Here is a 10578-nt window from a genome sequence, read left to right as displayed (position 1 = left end):
TTCTTCAGTTCTACCTATGTTTTTCTTGCATCTTCTGCTCATCACTTGCTAAGTTGCATATAAGAACCCTCCTATTTCCTTTTTCTGGATTTCAGTCCTAGGTCCACTTTGAATACTGTTTGTATAGTCAGTATTATAATGTTACACCCAATCTCTGAGAACCAGGAGTTTTCAGAGGAGCCAGCTATTTAATGAGCACTCACTCTGATTTGTTTGCATCACGTACATATTTTTTTTAGCACCATGAAACTGGCTCTTCTAGTTCCTCACACTCTAGCTCAAAACTTGTTTAACTGTTATATGTGTCTCTGAAAATACATGTGTATGTTGCCTTGGACACATGAGCTTTAAGCATTCTTGCAAGAGGGAAGTCTTTTATGTGGAGCAACCATGTCCCACCCTGGACAAGTATGTACAAGGAATTCAAAATGTACCAGAAACAAAGCCAACTACCACCAGGTCCTACTCCATTGTCCTTTGTGGGGAACCTCCTGCAAATAGATTTCAGGCATCTGTCCAAATCATATCAAAAGGTAAGACACACACATACACAACTTCCTGGCATTCTCTCACTATTCCCTATTTTTATTTTGGATCATACAATTGTTTGTTGGTTTGGAGTGTTGCTGGGTTTCTTCTTCTTGTTAAATTAAAATAAAACATTGGCAATATAATGTTTTGTAGGGTTTCAATGAAAGTGATATTCGGGGAGACCTCATCAGATTTCATGTAAATTGTTTGCTATAGGTTTGCTTTATTTTATTTTTTAAATGAGTTCTTTAAAAAAAAATGTTGGGCTCAGTAAACATATTTATATACACCTGCTGACTTCTTCCTTTCTTTACTGTATACGAGCAGCATACAGTATACAGTGTGTATTGCTTATATGTGGCATGGAAATTAACCTGAGGCACCTTAACTTTCCATTTTCTTGCCACTTAGTGCATGAGTGAATTTGGAAGTGGTTTAACTCTTCTCAAATAGAATAACAGTGAGAACCGTAGGTCTTCTGGAGCGTACTGACACCCCATAGGTCACTTGAAAAACTGGGTTCCTGTGACAGTATCTATTTGTTACATTATTGGGTTAAAGAGTCTTCCTGTATTAAGGTGAGCAGTTATAACTGGGGTACCAAGTAAGCCCCTTCAGCTATCAGGCTCCATCTGCACTATATGTTTAAAGCATTATTATGGTGCTTTAAACAGTCATGGCTTCCCCTAAAGACTCCTGGGGAACTGTAGTTTGTTAAGGGTGTTGAGAGTTGTTTGGATACCCCTATTCCTGTTACACAACTACCATACCCTGAGTGGTTTAACAATCAGTCCCTCTTCCCAGAGAACTCTGGGAATCTGAGCTCTGTGAGGGGATGTACATCCTGATTCCATACATGTTTTCTCACAGAGTTCATTGGTGCTCACTCTCAAGAAAACATGCATGATAGAGCACAGTATTACAACCTAACTGTGCATATGCATGCCTATCCAAAAGGAAGTCCCACTTGGTTCACTTTGCTTACTCGTAGGAAGCAGCATGCAAGTGTGCTGCCTATACCTCCCATTAAAGCATGCTAAGATCACAAACATTTTTTAGTAGCAGTCTTTTAAGGCAGCTACCTAATGAATCATACACCTCCATAATACTTTCCTCAGCTCACCAAGCAGTATGACCAGATATTCGCTATCTGGATAGGACCAAAGCCTACGATGGTGCTCTGTGGATACGAGATTGTGAAAGATGCTCTGGTTAGTTATGCTGAAGAGTTTGGTGGGCAAAGTAGCCAACCTATACTTGAAACTGTGACCAAAAATTTAGGTGAGTGTTTCGTTGTTATTGTTGATCTTAATTATGATGATTTCTTCCTTCTGTTTTAAAGGAAGTGTCCCATTCAAATTGTCTTAGGGCCTAGATTATACCTGCCTCCAGTGCTTTTCTCTGCAGGTATGCAGGGGTATATATACCCCTAAAAAGTTTGTGAATTTTTTTACTTTTGTCCATTTACTGTATTTCTTTTTCCTGATTTGAACTATAAAATGGTGATTTTCTTGAGTCAAAATGAGAGTACCCCTAAACATTTTTTTAAAGAAAAAAGCACTGCCTGTCTCTCCCAGTATGTAGAACAGTATATAGAGGTAAAAAAGGTAAAGGACCCCTGGACTGCTGAGTCCAGTCAAATGCGACTATGGGGTTGTGGTGCTCATCTCGCTTTCAGGCTGAGGGAGCTGGCGTTTGTTGGCAGACAGCTTTCTGGGTCATGTGGCCATCATGACTAAACCGTTTCTGGTGCATGATAGACTATGACAAGTGCCAGAGTGCACAGAAGTGCTGTTTACCTTCCCACCACAGCAATACCTATTCATCTACTTGCACTGGCATGCTTTCAAACTGCTAGGTTGGCAGGAGCTGGGACAGAGCAGCGGGAGCTCACTCAGTTGCAGGAATTCGAACTTTCCGATCGGCAAGCCCAATAGGCTCAGCGGTTTAGACCACCATGTAGTGACTGATAGTTAACCTAGGCAAAATTTGTCTAGACAGCCAGATTTGTTCACATTGCTGAACCATTCACATATTGCCCAGAGCTGGTGAGCCCATACAGGAGTTTGAAGGAAGCATGTCAAGTAGTGTCTAGGATGGACTGAGAGAGCAAGGGACCAATTAGCAATATTCATTCAAAATGGATGAGGAAACAAGCGTAGTCATACAGATCCATCAGCACCCTGGACAGATCCCAGGGAGTATGCAGTGTGCTCTCCCCAAAAGGATCGAAAATTTTACTAGAAAATATGTGGGTAGGAGGAGGGAGCTGAACTCTGCACTTGTCACTCTCACCTCACCATTTCCTATCATTTCATATGTTTTTCTCCTCCATCCACTTCTGCATCACTGGCAGCTCCCTTCATTTGCACACACATTTCTGAGAAGAATTAAAAACCCCACATGCCCTGCTATGTACTTCATACATGAGTGTTGCGTTCACAAAGCAAAGGAAGGATTGAAGTCTGATTAATAAGAATACACACAGAGACTTGAACCAGCAAGACTCTGGGAAGGGTGTGTATAATCGTGTCTCTCTGTGCCTGTCCGACAGATCTTCGCAGCCCCTGGCCCAGGCCGTTTTTATTCACAAAAGAACTTTTTACAGAGTGTTCATGAGAACCAATCAGATTTCTTCTGAGCATTCCACAAACCCACGTGGGGAGAAAGTTAAACTACTAAAACTAATTAAGGACAAATATTTCTGGGGTAAACAAAGAACAGAACTACAAAGAAGAGCATCTGGCAACCCCGGAGGTAATAAACAAGCAATACATATGATAAGAAGGATGGCCAGAAAGACCGGATCACTATCACCTTCATGTGAGATCTGTTTCCTGGCTCCAAGATTAACATCCTAAGATTAATATACATCAAAGAAACTTTCCCACTATCTTTATGGCCCAGGATGCCTGCCTGGCTAAGCAAGAAGCAACTGGGCTGTGTACGTGACTTCTCAGGCAAGAGAAATGGACAGTAATAATAATAATAATAATAATTTAGTATTTGTACCCCGCCCATCTGGCTGGGTTTCCCCAGCCACTCTGGGCGGCTTCCAACAAAGATGAAAAATACACTAAAATGTCACATATTAAAAACTTCCCTGAACAGGGCTGCCTTCAGATGTCTTCTGAATGTCAGGTAGTTGTTTATCGCTTTGACATCTGATGGGAGGGCGTTCCACAGGGCGGGCGCCACTACCGAGAAGGCCCTCTGCCTGGTTCCCTGTAACTTGGCCTCTCACAGTGAGGGAACCGCCAGAAGGCCCTCGGTGCTGGACCTCAGTGTCCGGGAAGAACGATGGGGGAGGAGACGCTCCTTCTGATATACTGGACCGAGGCCGTTTAGGGCTTTAAAGGTCAGCACCAACACTTTGAATTGTTCTCGGAAACATACTGGGAGCCAATGTAGGTCTTTCAAGACTGGTGTTATATGGTCTCGGCGGCCGCTCCCAGTCACCAGTCTAGCTGCTGCGTTCTGGATTAGTTGTAGTTTCCGGGTCACCTTCAAAGGTAGCCCCACGTAGAGCGCATTGCAGTAGTCCAAGCAGGAGATAACCAGAGCATGCACCACTCTGGAGAGACAGTCTGCAGGCAGATAGGGTCTCAACCTACGTACCAGATGGAGCTGGTAAACAGCTGCCCTGGATACAGATTTGACCTGCGCCTCCATGGACAGCTGTGAGTCCAAAATGACTCCCAGGCTGCGCACCTGGTCCTTCAGGGGCACAGTCACCCCATTCAGGACCAGGGAATCCTCCACACCTGCCTGCCTCCTGTCCCCCCAAAACAGTACTTCTGTCTTGTCAGGATTCAACCTCAATCTGTTAGCTGCCATCCATCCTCCAACCGCCTCCAGACACTCACACAGGACCTTCACCGCCTTCTGATTTAAAAGAGAGGTAGAGCTGGGTATCATCCGCATACTGATGAACACCCAGCCCAAACCTCCTGATGATCTCTCCCAGCGGCTGCATGTAAATGTTGAAAAGCATGGGGGAGAGGACAGAACCCTGAGGCACCCCACAAGTGAGAGCCCAGGGGTCTGAACACTCATCCCCCACCACCACTTTTTGAACACAGCCCAGGAGGAAGGAGCGGAACCACTGTATGACAGTGCCCCCAGCTCCCAGCCCCTCAAGATGGTCCAGAAGGATGTTATGGTCGATGGTATCAAACACCGCTGAGAGATCCAGCAGAACTAGGAAACAGCTCTCACCTTTGTCCCTAGCCCACCGGAGATCATCAACCAGTGAGACCAAGGCAGTTTCAGTCCCATGATGAGGCCTGAATCCCGACTGGAAGGGATCCAAATGGTCCGCTTCTTCCAGGCGTGCTCAATCACCTCGCCCAAGAATGGAAGATTTGAGACTGGGCGTTAATTGGCCATCGTCGCCGCATCTAAAGATGGTTTTTTAAGAAGCGGTTTAATAACTGCCTCTTTCAGCGGGTCTGGGAAGGCTCCCTCACGGAGGGAAGCATTCACCACCCCACGAAGCCCATCGCCCAGTCCTTCCAGTAGAGGCAAAAGGGCACGAATGTAGAGTCTTATGGGATTTAATCAGAAATTATCATCAATATATCAAACCCAGTCAACACAATGTCTTCATCATGGACACGATGGCTTGATGTATATTTTATAATTCCTCATGGTAATCCCATCTGATCCCTACACATGAGCAGGGAGCACATGTGAAGAATGATTAGGGTGGCCCACATTGCATCTCATTTGGCTCGAGGTAATGGTTTACAGTTGCAAATATGAAACCATAGCGTTCCATAGCCATGTGTTTCATCAGAACTAATGCAACAATGTCAAATGACATCCTTCCAGGGATCAGCACCAGGAATAAAAAGAAATGGAAGGAACTGCATCGCTTCACTCTCTCCACGCTGCAGAACTTTGGGATGGGGAAGAAATCAATGCTGAACGGATACAGGAGGAGGTCCATTGCCTGGTGGAAGTGATAGCAACTACTAAAGGTTTACTTCATTCTACCAAGGAACAGACTGAAAATTCAAATAATCAAAATTTTGGTGGATTTAGACAGACAGTTTGGGGAAACAGGGCCCTAAAATCTACTTCCAATAGTTTGGAGTCTACAGTTACCCATGGCAGCAAGTAGTAGCAGTGTCATCTGCCTCCTTCATTTTTAAAGCAGATGAATAGCTATCATAGGCAGCAGCTAAACTACCCCCCTCCCCCAGTTTACAAATAGAGGAAGAGGATCCTGCCCCTGTCATTGCACCTTGAAACTGTTTTTTAAAAGGAACATTTCAGAGCCCTTGACTATCCCAAATTGTAGCAGAGTAATTTCAGTGGTTGCCAATGGTATCCATTAATTCCACAAGCACACAAATCAGTCCCTGGAGTGATGCTATATGCCATGAAGACATTGCTGCTAGTACAACTCCCATTGGGTTGCCATATTTCAAAAAGTGAAACTTGTTCAGCTTTTTTTGGTAAATTTGTTGAACCCCCCAAGTTGTTGTTTTTTTTTTTAAAAAAATGAAGTTGAACTATTTTTAAGGAAATTCACCAAAATATAGATTTTTCAAGTGGGTTGTCATATGTCCAGATTTTCCTGGATATTCAAGCATCTTCCCAGACACTGCGACTGCCATATTCCGGCTATGTCCAGGAAATTCTGGGTGTATGGCAACTCCCATCATCTCCATTTGAAAATGCTAATGGCTAGAGTTAATCAGAGTGATGTTTCAGTCCCCATGATCTCAGGCACTTTAGCATCAAGCCAACTGCAAACATCTCCACTGATTTTCCAGGAAGCATGTGAGGGGGAAACTGCCCTGTGACTTGAACCACTTTATACCTCCATTCTAGCACCTGAGGGCAATTCTAGATCCAGAGGGATGGAGAGTGTGTGTTTGGGTTTTTGTGTGCAGAATAGGGGCAGGTGGCCTGCTTAAGGTCTGCTCTTCTACCCCTCCCCAATCCTGCTTACAGAAACTGAGTCAGGTTGCTTGCCTGTGGAAGCACCGCTAGCTGTTTATTTGTGACACCTTTATCCATAATAAATATTTGCTCCCACTATCAAGAGCAGAACACAAAATCCAGGGTATTGCCTGCTAAACTGAACCACAAAATACCATCTGTCCCACAATTTTTTTTAAAAAAAATAATTTTTATTAACCAACCAATCAAATCAAATCACATCACATCACATAAATTCCGAATTACAAAGCCGAATTTTAAATTTTGTTGAGGGGACCCATATTTCAAGATCCGAAGGGGGATTCTGATCATCTTCTTGCTACTGTGTTAATGTCCAAATCAGTCCAAACCAAGTTCATAATTCTATCCAGTCTTATCTTGCTGTTTCTGCATCTCATCTTGTTCGTATATTTTCTCTTTTTTCTTTATGATCTCTTCTGATAATCTCCTTAAGCCAATAAACACCAATAATCCTGTGTGAATTTTTCCGTTCATCCAATCCTCAAATTGAGATCGCATTCATAGATAACATCACTCTTTCCATTATTAATCACAGAACTGTCGTTCTTAAGTCCCTCTGAGAAGTTTCACCCACAATATAAAAACAGCTCTATTTCTCTGTTTCTCCTCCCAGACTTAAGTCCTCCGACAGAACTTCCCAATATGGCAACGGTATTTTTAACTGCGTCATTCCAAAGCCCTTATACATTCCACACTCTTCTTAAAGCATGCTTTGGTTAGAAAGTTTATCTCCACACAGACATAAATCCACAGCTTAAGTCCTTCAAACGACATTTCTGACTTGTGAGGGGGGGGGGGATTCTTGTTTAATCACATAGAGGAAAGAAAGGAAAGTTTTTTTAAAAAAAATAATATTTATTGAAATTTCCAAATATAACAGAAAGAAGAAATAGAAAAAAAAGAACAAAAAACCATTTACTACCTTATTTTCATTAACTTCTTTCCGGGACTTCCCCATCTCACCCCCTCTTATATTCCAATTCCATTACATTAGTTCAGCAAATTCTTACCCCAAATTTTATACTCATTATCATTAACCCAATGTTGAAAATATTTTTTTTCCCTAAAATCGACCCCTGTTCTCTTCCACGAGTTCCCCTCTTTAATACGCAGAGCAAAATAAAATAACAGAATAAAAAACAAAATATAATTTTACACCCTTTGGATTCCAAATTTCCCTCCCCCCTTTCCCGGTTATGATCCCCAATGCCCATCAATGTCTGCTGTCAACCTGGAGACCCCACATCTATGTCCAAATCTCTCTCTGTTCCACTTTGCTGTCTTTTTAATAGTCTTTGCCATCTTTTAAATAATCTTTAGTTTCGAACGCCCAATCTTGGAAGAATTCTGTCTCAGGAAGGTCCATTTTCTCCATCCAGATCTCTATATTTCAAAGTAAAACTCAAATTTTATTTCTTAGTCTGTCAGAGCTGCCTCTAGGTCCCAGCTCACAGAGGACCAACGCTAGGCTGTAGTTATGTACAAAAGTCTTTATTGAGGTTCATTTTCCATTTCAAAGCCGTAGCGCGCAGCTCTACGTCTTAAAGCCTAGACCGGCGAAGTACCGTCTGAGTCTCCTCCCCTATGACACCAGTTTAAGATCCTAGCCCGGCTCCACCTTTTACGCTGCTCTCTCCTCCTCTGGGTCCTCCTGCCCGCTGGGGCATTGCCCTTTCTGGACTCTTCCGACGCTGAGTCACTTAGCTCCTCCCCCTCCCTCGGGCGGGCTTTAGGACCCGGTTCCCAATCCTCATTCTCTGCTGTCCCGCGCTCCTGTACATTTGAACTTGCCTCTCGCGCCAACCCAGTGACCTTCCTCCTGACCGTTACACTACTTCTGTCACTGCTTCCCTCTTCCGGTACACTGGCCGGATCTGACCTCCCCTCCGTTGTCTGACTCTCCGATGGAGGTGTGGTCAGCCCTGCCTTATCTTCTCTCCCTGGTGGGGAATGCACTGGCCCTGATCCTTGGGACTCTTCCCCCCCACTCTGCTCTGGTGGGGAAGCTGGTCCTGATTTCCAACTACTGCTCTGGGAGTCCCTGCTCTCCTCTTGCTCCTGGGACGTTCCCCTTGGGAACCCCCTACCCCTGGCCACTGGCGCCCCCTTCTGTGAATCTTCCGATTCGCTGGAGAGGCTCATGGAATCCCTCGGTTCACTGTCCTCTTCTCCTATGCTCCCCTCGGATTCCTCCCCCTCGCTCTCCATCTCCTCTCCTCCCTGTGCCTCTGCTCCTGAACCCCTGACATAGTCCTTTTAAATCTGAATGTCCCAAATGTTCCCACTTCCAGCTTTGTCCAATTCTTGTTGTTCTCTTTCCTCACTTTCCTCTGGTTTCTTTCCCTGTTCCACTGCAAAAACGTTCTAATTCTAACAGCTTGTAATTCCTCTACAGAGGCTTTATTTGTTCAGGAACATAGACTTGCGTCAAGTCCCTTCCATTCTTCAATAGATAAATCTATTGTCTCCTTTAGTGTAGAGACCTCTGTAGACAAAATAATGTTTCATTTCTGCAGTTTTCCCAGGAGATAAAAAGTCCCATCGGATTCCATACGTAATTTTCCACTTGTAGCAGTTCTTGTAGTGTCCCAAAGCCCCCTCTAGAGGGATTATGGTAACTCAGTTTCCTTCCAGATCACTCCCAAAAGTCAAAGTAACTTGTTATCCCTTGTTTTCAACATTTTATATCGAAATTGTAACAAATATAACTGGCAAAGTCATTGTAACAAAGTTCTCTTTTTATTCTTCAACTTTGACAGCTACTTTGACAGCTGTCAAAATCTCTATGTCTCCTCACCAGGCACTCTCTCGGATCGCTCCTGGTTCCCGGGGGGGGGGGGGTTACGCTTTTGCTCACACATTCCACTTTTCTCCTCCAGCACAGTCTTGTAGTTTCCCATCGTGAAATTAATAACTTTATCAATAAAAATTAGATCCTTCTCTCGATCTTAGTTGCCAGATCTTTGCTTTAAATCCTCTACAACAGGGGGGAGATGGACTTCCTTTTTGCGCCTCCCCCACTCGTTCCGAATTTAAATTTTTTCCCCCTTTTAAATCCGATTTCCCAATTACTCATGGGTTATTCTTTTTAGTCCAAATTTTCAATAGAAGAAGTCAGCGCTCTCCGTCAAATGGCATGCGGCTTCGCTCGGCAGGGGAAGCGGAGGACTCATAGCACCACACCACCACCCCCGTCCCCCGTTCCGTAGCCTTTAAAAAGGCTCCTTCGCGGGTCGGGGGGCGCAAACGGTGCCCGCCGAGTCACCATGTCCATGGGTTTCAGCGCCCATGGTTTTTGAGGGTCCCCGCGCCGCTGGCGCGGTAGGACCCAGCCCCTGCCGAGCAGGCTCCCTCCGGAGCTCGGAGAGAGTCCGCCATTCGGCGATGGCGCCAACCCGGAAGAAGAAAGGAAAGTTTTTCCCCCTCCCCCATCCAGTCCTTTTGCCATACCGAGTCTTGGTGTGTCTTCATCTGGTTAATTCTTGTTCTTCCGACTCGTCTTGTTTATCAGAGATCTCTTCTGTTAGCAGTCTTTACTCCCCCTCCTTCCTTGAAATATGTGAATTCGCTTCATCCTAATCATTTCTTTTGAAGTTCTTGCAGCTAGAGGCGTGGATCAGAGGCAGCGTCCAGGAGCGCCAATATCCACAGAAGGGCATTCTGCCTAGTGCCCCCATCCCCTCAAATTCGAGGGTGGTATAGGGCACAGCAGGCAAGGGCAGCCCCCCCCCCACAATCCTGGGGGGGTCGGGAAGCTATTTACTCCCATCACAGCCTCCAAATTACCTCGTGTGGGTTGGAGATATGTTATTGTCAGCCATCTTCTGATGCGCCCCTAGTGGCCCCTCTGTCCCACAAATTTGATATTGTAGTGATTAGTTCCCAATCAGCCCTCAAACCACTCACTAGACTGCGAGAAACAGATAAACAGCCATCTCTTAATAGTGTCATCAACACCACCGTTCCCAAAATAAGAAGAAAAAGGAGGATTACTAAAAACACAACCACCCACAGACCTGATAACTGAATTGAAGCTCTGTGTTCAGAGGCAACACATCTCTGAAATGAATATCA

The sequence above is a fragment of the Podarcis cretensis genome (assembly GCF_951804945.1).
Source record: "Podarcis cretensis genome assembly, chromosome: 2".
Lineage (NCBI taxonomy): Eukaryota > Metazoa > Chordata > Lepidosauria > Squamata > Lacertidae > Podarcis > Podarcis cretensis.
The sequence above is the reverse complement of the archived record's forward strand: the minus strand, read 5'-3'. Positions refer to the sequence as shown.